This window comes from Varroa jacobsoni, unplaced genomic scaffold, assembly GCF_002532875.2.
Source record: "Varroa jacobsoni isolate VJ856 unplaced genomic scaffold, vjacob_1.0 scaffold_75, whole genome shotgun sequence".
Taxonomy (NCBI): Eukaryota; Metazoa; Arthropoda; class Arachnida; order Mesostigmata; family Varroidae; genus Varroa; species Varroa jacobsoni.
Genome location: NW_019212977.1, coordinates 397,051 through 411,968, shown reverse-complemented (window position 1 = coordinate 411,968; position 14,918 = coordinate 397,051). Strand labels below are relative to the sequence as shown.

The window sequence follows — 14,918 nt, the reverse complement described above, 5'->3', positions numbered from 1 at the left end:
AAGAATCAGATCACTGCTCACATCAATATTGTGTAATATTCTTTTTTCTGCTCAAAACCTCTGACCGCAATAATAAAGCCCCATGACCACGACAGTTTGTTTGGCGTAATTTATTAATCGAATATATATGTATGTATAGCAGTAGAAAAGCAAAAATGTTTCTACCTTATTGTGGCTTCCGGAGTATCGTCACTGTTTGAGTTGTTCCTAGAGCGTAGCTCTGACCACTGTCAAAGAATTCGCCTGTACTAGATACATGATTCGGTCTCGACAGTTCAACATATCAACAATGAACCTGGGTCTGTTTCGCCAAAAGCGATGACGGTTACGTAATCAACGAATCGAAGGTAGGTCACGATTTGTTTGAGAGTCTTTAACGATTCCTTACATTGTTCAGCGAACACGCGCAGAACGATTTCTACATCGTCGGAGAATCATACGCTAGCGGGTTTCTCATAGTAAAATGAACTATTATCACACGGATTATTAATAGATCTTTAACATGCACTATTCAATACGTGTACCTACAATAACAGCCTTGATGAATATCCATTCGTGTAGTGAAGATAAATGAACTACGAAAAGAACTTTAAAACGAAGTATTTGATATTCTTGCCGACTATGAAGGCACAGTTTTGCCAGCCAATGGCGACTCGTGGGTTTTCAGGTATTGAGAAGATCTTCTTAGAGCAAAGTTATCGGGCAAGAGCACCTACTTTAATCTGAAGACAGCTCTCCTTTATCTTCCAAATGTCGATGTGGTCTTCAATATTAGTTTTTTTTCCCCGATAAACACTTGACATATATACAGTTATAACAATTTTGCATATTCTATATGCAATACAATGCTATACATATGACGGATTCACGATTCTGATTAAAGCTAATGTCATAAGACGATTCGTGTTACAATCGCCCTAGGCTTCAAGAGCTTATTTTGAATTCATCAATGACTGCGTTAAACATTGTATACCATGTTACTGGCAGTCTGCGGTTAGGTTGTCCAGCAATTGAACTTGCGGGCAGCGAGAAGTACGACATAAATCATACGTTTGATCGAATTCGAGATTGATTTCCGTGATCTTTTTTATCCCATTGCATGAAGGGCCTGCTGCACATGGAGATGGCTGCTCCGGCAAATAACTATATCGTGTGCTTAAAGAGAAATCTTCACCCTATTTCTAGGCCACCTTATGCTTAGGTAAAACTGAGAAAAAAAGACGGCTTAAGTTTTCACCCTGGGCAATAGCTGTAGCCTGGCAGGACGTTGACACCATCATCGAACGTAACGCTGTTGTTCTAAAGTATCGCTTCTATTAAATTAACCAGGTTCATGGGGACCCTAACTTTATCGTCAGTGAAGATGCTTAAGATTAAACTCCGAGCCGAGAGTGCTTTTGAAGTCTGCGTAGATATAGTATCAAGAGCTACTCAAAAATTCGCTTAACATCGCCAAGTAGAATCTTGCATATCATTCCGATAGGGTGGTCGCTCATGAATCCGCATTTTTCCTTAAGTACTATGCTCATACGTTCTAGAGGCATGTTCAGTTTTCTTGCCAGTAAATGCGGAAGAACCTTATAGCAAACACCTTTCTTTCGGTGTCACGTTGTCAGTTGGCGTAAGCCGCTTTTGCCTTTTGGGCTAACGACAAGCATTACATCCCACAAATGAAGAGGAAGACTGATTCGTTTTGCGATCCGATACACGATCTTCTTAGCTACATTACCTTTATAGGTATACCGGGTACCGTCAATGTATATAGGCTGTCTTAGGAAAGCAAGTTCTCGCGGCGGCCTACACAGTTCATAAGGACAATTAAGTATAAAGCAACGAAAGCAGAAAGTAGAACAAAGCAGCTTCTTGGGCAAAAGGATTAGTTCTCTGCATTCAAAGTCTTCGACTAACTGCTTAACGGAGACAAGATGCCAAATGAAAACAAGCTTTACTTTGACGAGATTTTTTACTGGCACTTTTAGCTCAACTTTTTGTTTTTAAATGAGTCCGCCGACTTCGGGAACTGTGAGTCCGTTCAAAGGAGAATACTCAGATATTCAAAGGAGAAAAAGCCTCCATATGGGCAATTTGACATTGAAAAATGGCTCCGCTGTGAGAAACATTATGCGCTCCGTCAAGCTCGCCGAGCTTATGGATAACCACAATATACCCATTTAATTCAAAATGGAATGCATGGAGTTAGGCCTGTAAATGTATTATTGTCTTTTGTCGTGTCTATATACCATACTTGGAGGAAAAGACAAGTAAATGTAATAGGTAACCTTATATGATTCATGCTCAACAAACAGGCGAAACAGAAATGGGGCCTTAGGCCCCCCTCTAGGTTGGCACAGCCCCTCCCGCATCTTCGTATAAGGAAAAGCATCCATTTATTTAGTGGTGCTTTAATGGGCTCAAAGAAGACCACAATACGCAAAGCAGTTAATCTCGTATGAAAATGAGCAGAATTTTCGCGAGGGCTCATTTAGTAATCAACTATATAATCTTATGACCCGTGGCTTTCTTTCGACAGAGCATTGTCCGACTTCAAACATCGACAGTGCTTGGCTACCCGGCCAACGTGCAGTCGTCATTGCTCTCCGTTAGCAGCTTTACGTTATAATCCGATACTGCTAGCAGAAGTAGTACATCTTTTATGGGCGCTTAGGGTGAGTATTGATCAGGTTGCAGTAAACGCGAAAAAGAGATACGAGCATACGACAAAGTCTTAATTAACAACGACGCGAGATAGAAACTGATTTATAGACGTAGTAAATCGTTATCGAAAATGTACATTTAAAATTACGACACAGTTGTTCTAGTACAATCAGAAGTTACTAAAATATATATACGCAGTAATAACGAAAAGTAACGTACAACCAATATATTATATAGATAATTTTTTGATAAACGGTACAAACAACTTTTTGTATGAAATTTGAAAAATTAAACAAGAAGCAATTAGCGTTCTTCGAATGACGAAAAGTACAATCAGTGAAGACGCCACCTTCGCTCATTTGTTCAATCAGTCAATTTTACATCCTTATAGATTATCCCTATTCTTTTAAGAATATTGCTCGAGCACATCTGTGTATAATAATTATAAAGACGTAAGTTACTGTACAGTAGGTCCGTATAAAATAACTGGTTACCGGTTAGCCATACGCTTTCTACGATATACATCCGCGTATAGAACTCGCTTTATCTCACCTTTGCGTTGGTCGTACTCCAAGGACTAAATGTTGTGTATATAATTTAAAAGTAATAATAACAGTAGTTTGGGGCTATGGCAAACTAATGTGAGTTTGGTACGGCCGCAATAGCCATAGAGTTTACGTTTTCGTCATACTACTAAGCAATTAGGACTTTGTTTCTGCTATTCGTTGCGTCTACTGACACTCTAAGTCGTAATTCATTCTTGTTGATGCAGTTCTACACCAGCCGACTGACTGATAAAGTCTATCGAGAACGACGCGCGTGACGACCCGGAGAACCATCGAAGATGCACAACCTGCTATTCAGGCAGGTAACTTGTATTTAGCATTATTGGAATACGAAGAGTGTAATATTTGCCTCTTCTGAAAAAAAGAGTAGGCAAATACGACGCCCAAGAACATCTAGTGCCTAACGCTACTAGGCAACTCTAGACTAAATGCACCTGGTGGGCAAGTTACGAATTGGAAGGAGAGTTCTATTCTAATGCTAATCAGCAGATGTTCTTTCAAGCCACACTAAATAATTGCATTTAGGACCTACTAAATGTAGGACCTAGATCATGCCAGAACCTCGCGTATTAGTAGAAGTTAAAAGAAAAAAAAAACACAACAGTCACCTAGTTAACGGATTTCAAAGTAAAAATTGGAAAAAATAGACTTCTTTTTCAATACACCTTACATATTGCCACTCTGATTCTTGCTACACTTATTTAGCTTCTAGCCCATGTTTACAACATTAACTACCGTTTTCGAGAAACACTCGACAGTGAATCACACCGCTTAGTCGCTGTGGTCATAATCCAGAAAACGATGAAAAAATTTGAATATTTAATTGTACCTGGGGCTTCATGTGGATTAGAACCTTAGAAGAGAAGAAAACATCGTTCAAGAGGCCACTTAGCTTAGTGCTCGCTGCAGACGTGTGATAGTTTTGAAGTCTGACTGTTACTACCCAACAAATACGTCGAGGTTTAGGTCCCGCATAGCCATCTTTATTCCATTCTATTCTATTCTAAGCGTAATTTTTTCGTAAATTCAAGCATCAGACGCGTTGTGGCCAATGATCCGCTATTCGAGCCACTATTACGAAAACAACTTTCCTCTGTGCATCCATTATGATTGACACATCGGTTGTCTTTTTCTCATGTCTCTCGGCAACTCCATATCCTCAATGGCATTTCGAACTTTAGCACTTCAACAGATTTATGACTTGCACGTGAATAAAACACCGAGCCGAGTCCTGATACGACTTGGCGATCAAAGCATTTCGTTCAAAGTAAACTTTGCTTTTCTATCTCACACACCCGGACACATTTTCCTGAATGGTCCCGTGGGACAAACACTAAACTCACGGGCCCCTGACAGATGGTGTTGTGTGGGGTCCTGTGGGGCGAAGAGCGATCTCTCAGAAAGCCCATACAAAGCTAAGAAAATTTTGAAATCAAGTGTAACGTGTTGGCGGGGTATCATGTATATTTCTTCTGCCTCAGACTCCAGGGAGGAAGTTTTGTCGTTGTCGTCTTTCGTATTGTAGCTCTTCTGCCTTTCGCATAACGCCGCCGAAAAAAGCCGAGCCAACAACCTGTAGCATTTCTGACTTCACCATGCTTTTTACTTCCTTGGCCGTCGCCAACTGCAGATTTTTTACGATGCGCCAGATCTTATGCATCACTGGAATCAGTATTGGTTCCTTTAGCGGTTGTCTGAGAAAGAAGTGCGTGATAACCGTCCTGATCGTATCTACTGGTACTCATTGGCTGCTACCACTCGATCTGTGGTAAAAATATATTCTGTCAATGCTGGAGTTGCTAAATAGCCGTTTTTGATGGAAACAAGGTTCAGCAACTTGGGAATCGATGGGGAACTTGCTTACTTTGACCATGAACCCGATGCTTTTCCCACTTGTCGTTTACAAGCCAAGCCAATCCAAAGTATAATCAAGACCATTATAACCGTTTTGAAGATTGTTCTACTTATTGCACAAATATAAAAATTTCAACTGTGATAGATAACATGAACAGATTATATCTTCGCCTCATTCTACTTTAGCAGCTAATTCCGATCTTCTTAACATCCAAAGGCGTCAACCTTAAAAAGAGAGGAAGTATAGTAAAAATCTTGTTAGATATGACAGATAGATAAAAGTGGGTAGAAAAAGATAACGTTTCGACCATTGGCCGAAAACCTGCAGAACGAAGATTTATAGTTATACTGTAGCATTAAGAAGAGTATTCCAATAATCCTGCGCATGAGACTCAAACTAAAAGAGAAACAAATGAATTGTTACCACGCCAACAGTTGCTATACGATGCACGCATAACTGTAGAAATAACGTTTCTCCGCACAGTTTCAGCCCTCAAACGCAAATGTTGGCTATTGCGCCTTGTCTTTTTGCACGCTTCGGTCTCCTATGAAGAATCAGTACAAAGGTATCAAGAAGGCGTAAGTAAAATCGACATACGAAATAAGTTTGATTAATGACTTAGGCAATTTTGGAACTTTTATATTCTTCACTTAAAAGCTATATACATATTCATACATACAGCAATCCTGGAATTAATTAACTCCGGTTATGTCAAACTATGGAATGGCTCTGCTTAGGTTGAAGCTCAGTTCTTTGCGATACACGAGTTGATTCTGATAAAAACACAGCGCGTTCCTTTAGTTAACTGGAAAATCATAGGTGTTAAATAATAATAGAATTCTAGGTAACGTTCTTTGGTGTTGTAGCTTTATCCGAATCGACCTTAGCAAAAAGCTGACTATGGAACTGAGTTAAATTGCATGTTTCCGTGCAACAACCTTCAAAGCAGTAAATTTTAACCTTGTCACCTGTGATACATCGGTCTAAGTTCGCGCAATAAATGCAGAAAACCGTTCACGTTCTTCTTCAAGCTCATTGATTGTATAGAAATTACATATAAAGTGCTAAAGTCACATAGCAAACGATTGTTTGAAACCCTCGATTGGTCAGCACAATGTAGCTAAAGTCATATACATACTTCGTAGTTTAGAACTTGCATGAATCTAGCTGGCATATACAAATATCGAGCCGTCATTAAGTGAGTTATCACTAATAAAGCGATCTATGGGGTCATAAGCAGTTTCGGGTTGGCCATAAACAAGAATGTGACCCGCGTTCCTGACCATGACAGATGAAGCTTGTTTGGCTTAATTGGCATAAATTACGGGTTCAGCCATACGACAATTGCCGCAAACGATCCAGATCGTTTCAGTAGACTTTGACACCGTCATATTGGGCCGTTTCAATAGGCGACTTCGTTTAAGATTACCATAATGCAGATTACCACCATAAAACGGTACCGACAAGACGCCGAAATTCACTGTGAAACAAGAATTGTTCAATGGTACACGAATTGATCACTGGAGACATACTTTTTGGTCCTGCGGACAATCTTTTGTTAGAACTTCAAATAGAACATTAAAATGCTTTAAAAAAAATTACAACAAGTGAAATTAGTTTTATGTTAAATGCATAAAATTATAACTAAATGTCCAATGAAATATTTACGCATTTGTAAATTTAAGACCCGTAGTATCAACAATATACTACGTCTACGAGCTATGTGTTGAAACTACAGGATCTTTACAGGGTTTATTGGACTGATCGACCTTATTTTACAATAGAAATTCCTGGAAAAGATAGGACGCATATGCCGATAGCTGTGGCACAATTACACTGTTAACAATATAATCTTGTACATTTAATTTTTTGCTAACTTCCGGACCTTCTTAAATGCGTGAACGTTTCCTTGAAGCTTTTCATTCTTATTTCGTTTTTTATTATCAAGTTATATAGGTCAGTTGCTTTCGTACGTCATTAATTTGAGCGCATGAGATCTCTCGCAAGAGATTTTGTCGCCGTCGTCTTCTCGTGTAGTACCACTGCTTTTCGGTGCGTTGCCTCGTGCGACTGACTTGTCTCTACAAACTCCTTGCAGTAACTGGAACATCAATAAGGTTTCATTTATTCGCCTCCGCTGGTAGTACTTGAAGCTGTCATGTACACAGGTTACAACACAATATCCCGAAAACAGAGAGAGTACATAGAATTACCTTTTTAATTGAATCTCGTTTGCCTTATAAAACTGATTTAAGGGATTTGCCAAGCGTCGTGAAGATCGTTCTAGGGGGCAAAGAGCGACCTAATATCTATCATCATTTCCTCTGCACCTAGGCACATATATGTATCGTCAAGCTTGTGGAGACCTAATTTTTTTGTAAAGTCCATAGTAAAACTCAGGGACTGCAGAGCGAGTGACGACGAGCGATGTCTGTTTAGCCACTCGTCCCGTTTTACTCGTAGTTTTTTATCGCAAAGAAACCCCAGCAATCTCCACGAGTTGTTTTGGGAACATTTGCCGTTAGGAGCTCAAAGTGACGGCAAAGGGCCTTAGGCAGCAATGACAAATCAGGTACGCGAGGCGATTTCGATTCACTATGTGTTGTCCCAGTGCTTTTTTGAGGAAGATGGCTTGGACGCGATTTAATTGTTCGACGTTCTGCGCTCTAAGGTTTCCCTAAATGACGCGCACCCCATATGTTGGGATTTACTTTGAGGTTGATCAAAGGGAGAAAAGCTTCGACGGACAAGCGATGCGGCAATTTAACCGTCCGTACCGCCGGCACAGCCTTCCTGTGTTTTTCGGTAACGTGCGCAGTGACACTTCTGTCGTCCGCGGAGAATAACAACTTTAACCATGGAAGCGCAATTACGTAAGCAAGAGGCAGTCTGGTAACGTACAATGTGTAAATGTCTGAAATCTGTAGGCATCTCAGCTGAAAGGTAATTTTAGAAATAGCTCGATCCAGTAATTTATACAGAATATAAGAACGACCTTGTTTCCCCCAACCGGAGTCGCAACATCAGCTCATTCATGACGTCAAATGCTCGTACATCGTTGCTTTGCTTGATATTTTTTTATTGGCTTACTCCCGAGGAAAATACGCTGCTTGACTCGTGTCGAGAAGGTCTGTCTGCTTCAGTAGGTCGGCATAGCTGATTACAGAGGTTGAAAAAGCCAGCTCCGATGGCAGTTCCTTTCAGTTCCCCCCTTGAAGCGCTTTTGTTCTGATAAATTTAATGCGCGATCGAAGAAACACACATTTTCGAGTCGAGTGGTTTTTTAGGCAATGGCAAAACTTCAGCATCGTTAGCAATGAACATCTCAGAGGCACACTTTACCATATGACATGATGACTTCTTGTGCATGGGCACAGATCCCATCCAGAAACGATATTCGTATTTGGGGCGGCATTTTCATATGAACCACCTCACTGTTTTGTCATTCTTCTATAAGCCCGTTGACGAACCGTAAGGTTCCTGCACCATGGATAAAAATCACAGCCCAGATTATTATTTTGCGTTTGCAAGGAACTTGTAAGATCATTCATCAGCGCGCTTGTAGACCGGTTGAATGTATTACTATTTAACATTTCGCAATGCGATTCATTTGAAGAATGAATCCTTCCCGAACCTTCAAGTGTTTAAATTTCGAAGTGTTTAGTTGATCTAAGAAGCGCACACTTTTGTACAGAATGTAGCCGAGATCTTCTAACTGGTTTACAACAGCAAAAACTATTCGTCCGTACACAAATTTCGAAGACCCATGGACATAATGGCTTCGCACTTTGCCATCCTATGATGTAATTGCGGAAGCATTACAAATCGATCTTTTCGAGTAATTCTGCCTTTTCGCCGTATTGTTTTCGAGTTTTTTTTATTTATTTTATCCACGACCGAACACCTTATTATAAGTCATACTATGATATATTAAACAAATTATTCATCTGCAATATAAAAACAACATATTACCTTTATATTTACTTACTTGTAGTTCCATATATACATTTGCACATTATTCCACAAAAATGAACGTATTTATAGTAAAATATTTTCCGTAAACAATATACAATTGTGTCCTGATTTAATAGGTAAGAAATACATATGCACATTAACAAATAAGAAGCTTTAGTCATGGTTAGTAACATTTCAGAAACAAGATCAGCCTTCGAAGTGAGATAAACTCTAGTGGTTGGCATTTTTAGAGCGCCGGTTTTTCTGGTTATTACAGCAGCTGCTAAGGCGCACCCTGTCATTTTCAGGTTCGCAGGATTGTCCTGGTTTATATAACTTCGTTAGGCTCGGGGTCCAGGAAGAAGGCCAACTAAAGGATGATATCTTTGTTAAGTGCGCCAATCTTTAGTGGAACTAAACAATGATTCTCTTAAGATATAATCAGCGGCCCAATAACAGAGACGTAAGAAACTGATGTTGTCCGAACACTGCAGCGTCGCTCAAACTGTGTAGCAACGCAGTCGCAACGTCAATAACAAATTCTGCCTTAACCGTCACCAGTTTGCCAAACAATCACTATTTGTCTAACCCAAATTCAATGGCGAAAAACACCTGACGCAGACACGAACGCAGAGCTAGGTCAAATGGTCAGCCATAAGGTTTTGAGGAACTGACCAAGGAGGAAGCAATTTTGTTTGTTAATGCTGGACGTACGGATATAAAGAACGCGGGTCAGCGCCAATTCTGGAATCGGAGTGGCGAGTTCGTTAAATAATATCATTCAATTCAACGCAAGCAAGGCTAAAATCACAAAACAATAACACTAACAGATAGGTGTTCATATTATTGATATTCATATTAGATATAGGTATGATCAATTTATCTAGATCTAGTCAAAGTCACTAGTACTTTTTACAAAATAGCTATATAAGTAGTAGGACACGAAAATATGAAAGTAGGTTGAGCAATGTGTGATTGGTATATATTGACATATGTTTTAGCTGGTTGCTCGTTTTAGTTGTCGCGTATTCCTCCGCTATTTAGAACACGTCCTTCTTCCGAGAAAAAAAAAATACTACAGCCTTATTGGCCGTCATCGTAAAGCTTCGCTTTATGAATATGAACGAAGATCATTTATTATGCAATGTTTTTGCGCGGAAATTATGAACCTATATGATAAAGGGTACATGTTGCTGTCGGTTATCATGAAATTTGCGGAAAGGCTGATCATGATTAAAAGGAAAATCTCCCCTGATATTAGGATATGGAGACTGCAAGAATCGGAAATGTGTTAGAAAATGCAGCAAAAAGAGTCTCTGATAGTCTTATAATATCCAGGCAGATATTAGAGGCTAATCCCGAAACATCTTCTGGTGCTTACAAGGTTGTCCATAGGCTGCGGGGATTAGACAGCTTTTGGACATTTTTTAGACCTGTTGCCGTTTTGGGTCTTTGTACTTCTAGTTTATTATCAGTCTAAATTTTAAGCCCTCGGATTTCTGACATACAATATGTATGGATACATATACCTATCTTTAAACGTTTTAATATAGTGTCACTCATGGTTACTATTATGAAATAACTCGCAAATTTAAAGAACACATTTTGTTAAACGACTAGTAAGCAGCCAAAAGCCTCAAGTCGAAACACTAAACCAATAGTTGCAAAATCAGTCATTCTGCAGTGCTTCGATCGTACCCATGAATTCACAAATGAGGACTTCCTTTGGCGAAAAAGCATCCCTTCTGACAATGCTAGAATGCAGTGCACTAGAAATACTAAGGGCAACTGGCAACAGGCCATGCACAAAGGAAAGTCCACCGCCTTTTTTGGTAAAAACGGGCTCGCCCATAGCTGTCGTAAGTACTGGCTCATACAGCCCCTACAAGGCATCGCTTGCTGGTATATTTTACGGACGAATAAGTTTAGTTTTGGAAGGCATATTTTTTCGAATTAAACAATGAATCGGCAGAGTGCCTTAAGAAGTACATTATTTGGTTCAGACATAAAAAGAAACAGGAGAACTCTTACGATGACACACAGCCAGCGCATATATGGGGACTGTACTGCCCACCGTAGTAAACGCTGAGACACTCGTGATATTGGCTTACGAACCGACCAGATGTTTTATAAAGCAACAAATCGGATCGGATATCAGTTTCGTTATATAAAATACTACATAACATCATCCTCTACCGTTTTAAACAAAACAGCTGGAAAAACTACAAATTATAACAAGCAGGCAAGATTAAATTATGATAAGCGATATCGCTCACTCCATCGATCGATCGATCGATCGGCCGGTGCAAATTAGCCTGCTTCGACGAAACTGTTCTTACCTGCGGGCGTTACGGGACTACAATGATCGCCCCGCCATTTTTTGTTAGCCTCCAAATCGCCTGGGGCACTTAAGTTACATGTAATTCGCTTCGAAAATCTAATTGTTCCGACATCGTTGGTTGCTTTCGATCATCTCGAGGAGCTGAACGAATGTCAGGGGAAGGGGGGTGTAGGGCATTTGATTGTAATAAACTCTAACCAGATGTTAGTGTTCGCTGTTTTTATTTGCGTGTCTTTGTTCAGTTGTTTGTTCTTCTCGAAATAACCTTTTTTTCTTTTTTTCATATATAAAAGATATATAAAGGTGTCTGTTTTGAAACAAGCTGAACAATTTACATGAAACATATTTTAGAGTACTAAACTTTCCTGGAAATGATGATTCTATTCACATTGTCTTGCCAAACCACCTGAGATCACTACTTCTTGTTTATTTTTCACTGAAACCCATTTTTCTGTATATATATATATATATATATATGATTTTAAAGACAGTAGAATGAAACTTTGAGCAGGCAGCCGTCGTCGACGACAACGACAGTTGCAAACATCATATTAGACGCTGTCTAGTTGAGATTAGTTTTTATTATAGTGTTTAATGCCACTGTAGCTTGAGAGAGCTAACAAACCATTTTTGCAGATGGCTTTTTTCGCACATGTCTTAGCCTTGCGTTTCATAAGAAAACAATTAAATAAACAAAAACAAAATATAGTAACTTACAAATATATCCCTATTCTAACCAGAAGCAAACTTGGGCGCACAATCGTTCTCTCTCAGTTCTCCCTCTCCATTCATCCCGACTGCGACTATCCTCGCCAGTTGCTTGCTGGAGCGGTAGTCATGACGAAATATTGGCCCAAGCAGTGGCCTGATAAACCAGTAAGCATGTTGAGCTCACCAAAGGGATGATTATGTTCACGCGTATAACGCTGATTGTCCGCCTTCTGACGGGGACTTGGACGGCCCTAAAGCCTCCTAAGCCAACGGTCTCTACGAATAGGAGATGCTGGTAGTGCTTTATTTTTCCGCCGTCAAAAATAGAAAACTCAGCCTCGCGAAATCCCTCGCCCATGTCGAACGTCCCAAAGGCGACTTCGTTCGAAGCCCTTCCGCTTACGTTACGAAAGCCAAAACCACTAACTCCCATCTGGTCTTCTGTTTTTTCTCGCCTCTTGTAACTAACTTATCAAGATTTCAATGGCAACTCTAATCTTTGAAGTGAGACTTAATCACCCAGTTGATTTGAGGCTAAATAAATGTTTACTTGTTTGCGGTATGCTGTGGCGTTTATGAAAAACGTACTGTTTGACAACTGCGAGATGGCGCTAGTCAAAATGCTATAGAAAGAACGGTGTAGCCATTATCATTAAGGTTGCTAAGAAGCATCTAGAAACGTCTTGATATGTCCCACGAGGAGAATTATCTAACCTGTAGCAGAATGTGTGTTCAATTTGTCTAGCGTGATGTCAAATACTGGCCTTTTTTGTATGGCGCATCACCGACGCTGCGCTCATCGTCGGCTAAGGTTTCTAAAAGCAGGAACACTAAACTTATCGCTAAGTATTCGTCTAGAGTCGAACTATCTCTATATATTAATAAACAGTAGATTCGGTTTCTAAATACATAAGGAACCAATTTTGCATATTAAATTAATTATTTAATCAGCGGTAAATTTTTTGTCGCAGATTAATGAAATCATTCATTTCAATGTTCAGTCTTCTTGAGGCAAGCGCATTAATAATCTTCATGGCCATGCCAGCCAGATGATGAAAGGGCTTCTATCGATAGCGTCAGCCATTGTATTTTCAACCGTAATTGAATACAATAGAAGTGCAGACAAACACGGACCCGCAAATTCACGCAAATGAAGCTTAAAAATAAAAATACAGTTATATTCAGAGGTCGATGTTGATTGGTACGGTTGTCGTATGTGATCGTCCGGTATAAAGTTCACTGAGATATTCTCTAATGTCTGGTCCGCTTAATTGTTGAGTGCTGGCATGTTTTAAGTAAAATAAGCATGTAGTGCTTATTGCGGAACTGACTTGAAGTGTCAACAATGTTTTTTTTAACATTGTTTATGGGACGACAACGTGCACACCAGAAAAAACACTTTTTGTTTTTGCTGGCAATTTCTATATATACCATATGAAATTATACTACAGCACGGTATAGTTATGCGCTGGATGGCCAACCGACTAGAATCATCTATTATTTACACTTGGCCAATTTAAAATTTCACACCATTTTAAATGTCTGGCACGCTCTGTTTGTTGAATAAAAAAATAGTTGTACGTTAAAAAATAGAAACACATAGCATAGTGGTACTAAAAGTGTGTCAGTCACATAACTGTACATCCATTAGATTAGAAAAAAACACCGCCTTTCAATTAACGGACATCGAAATACCGAATTTTGTATTTTCATCAGGTCTAGTTACTTGCAAGCAACCAAGTTACGTGTCATATTAAAAAACAGTCTTGAATTAATAAAAAAAAATCAATTCTGCTTAATTCGTTTGAGACAATCGATTCGAGTCTCTTTATAACCCATGCATATAGTACTTGTATCAAATGAAAAATGGTCTTAAAGTATAAGTAAAAAGAAAGTTTTTTTTATACAGCAACGTCTATGCGTATTCACAGCACATTGAAAACACGGAACTGAGTAAGGTAATTACACGAGTTTCTATTAGGAAAATCGAGGTGAAGTTCTGCTTCGACCAAGAATCGTTCATGCTAAGCACTGAGACTAATGATGAGGTTCGGCTGATTTCCACCGGAGTTCGTGCCCACGGACTCTCCGGGAGAAACAATAAAAGTTCCGGAACACCCCGCCGGCCAATGAAAACATCTAAACTTTTGGCGTAATTTTGTGGTTATCTGATGTGGAACGAAAGTGAATGCAGAATGTTTTTTAAAGGAAAAATAATTGTTTTCATAAAGCTGTGTAAGCGAAGTTGATTAAGAAATAACGAGCTACCTCTGTGTCGGCTGTCTATCGCATCTGAAGTACGACACTGAGAAAAAAATATATATATAAGAACAATGAAATGCTTCTTGTTCGGATGTCCACTTGGTCTTAACGGCGCTTCAACATTACAGATCCCATTTCTCGGAACAAATATGAGCCATTCGGTTTGCTTAGCGCTTCGCTGCTTGCGGAATAATTCTGCTCACGGACTACGCTACTCCATTGAATACGAAGAGTGGCAGAGTGACCGCAATTACCCTTCATTAGAAGCGCTGCATGACGAGCGCTAGTGCCATCTCTAAGGAGCTTCCGTGACGACGAGAATAGATGTGAGCTTATTTGACAGTACCAATGACCAGTTGTGTAGATCGCTTCCGCCGACCAGTTTGGCGCCCAAGAGACGCTACTGATATTACTCAAGGCTATGATGTGTAGTTTTCAAGAATAGGCAGTGAACAGAACTTTCAAAATGTCTTCGCATATTTATCATGGAACTCTTTAAGGCAACTCGAATTGGCGGACCAAACAAACACGCCGTTGGTAAGAGCACAATAAAGAAGCGCATTGCTTTTTATAT

At 39.6% G+C, this 14,918-nt stretch overlaps 1 long non-coding RNA gene across 1 annotated transcript in view; it reads right to left on the bottom strand.

Moving 5' to 3' along the window:
* Positions 1-4,182: 4,182 nt before the first annotated feature.
* LOC111263121 (uncharacterized) overlaps positions 4,183-14,918 on the bottom strand; it is a 12,214-nt gene continuing 1,478 nt past the window's right edge. Inside the window, exons 2-3 of the long non-coding RNA XR_002682041.2 lie at positions 5,500-5,620; positions 4,183-5,300 (exon numbers count right to left, since the gene is read on the bottom strand). This is a non-coding gene — a long non-coding RNA (uncharacterized LOC111263121). The remainder of the gene's footprint in view (positions 5,301-5,499; positions 5,621-14,918) is intronic.